The sequence below is a fragment of the Frankliniella occidentalis genome, unplaced genomic scaffold (genome assembly GCF_000697945.3).
Source record: "Frankliniella occidentalis isolate FOCC.00 unplaced genomic scaffold, Focc_3.1 Scaffold192, whole genome shotgun sequence".
In the NCBI taxonomy this organism is placed as follows: Eukaryota; Metazoa; Arthropoda; class Insecta; order Thysanoptera; family Thripidae; genus Frankliniella; species Frankliniella occidentalis.
The window spans coordinates 44254-44958 of NW_026267318.1; positions in this window are offsets into that span (position 1 = coordinate 44254).

Here is a 705-nt window from a genome sequence, read left to right on the forward strand (position 1 = left end):
CCTTCATAAGTACAGACCATGTGGCGTAGTTGCTGGCTCCCGCTAGCTTCTAGGACTCGGTCAGATCTCGAGATGAGTGGAATGTCATCCTTGAATTTCCATCCCCGTTGACTCCGCCGTCCGCTCCATTTGGAATTTTCTCGTTCACCATGGCGATGCTTCTCGGTGTTGCAGTCTTGAACAAAAGTTTAACACCGTCACAAAACTTGTCAAAGATCTAAAGCTAGCTGACACCCATAAGCTATTAGAAGAGATATCTTGGCAGGTAGCTAAAAGCGTACCGGATCAGAGACGATAAGAGGCAAATAATCTGAGTAAAAAGGCAGCGTAACACTTACCGGCAAGAAGAGTGATTTATTGAGTCCAGGAATGGGTATCCATACAGTATCAAAGTGAGCGTATTTGCAAGGATTAAAAACAGTGAACAGTATAGCCAACGTATGGACACAGAAATGAAATCCTTACAAAATGCTCTGCAATTGCGGAGGAATATTCATGCTTTGTAACTACAAAGAATTTCACTTTGCAAATATTTTGCATACTGCAAAGCATGGTTACGCAATTGCAAAGAATATGCTAGGTAGTTAAGAAGCATCAGAATCCTTTGCAAGTCTTGAAAGCATCGCTTTGCAGAAATTTAACGGTATGAACAGTAGACGCTTATCGGGTTAGTAAGCAACTTATCGACAAGGTCTTGGCGTGCCC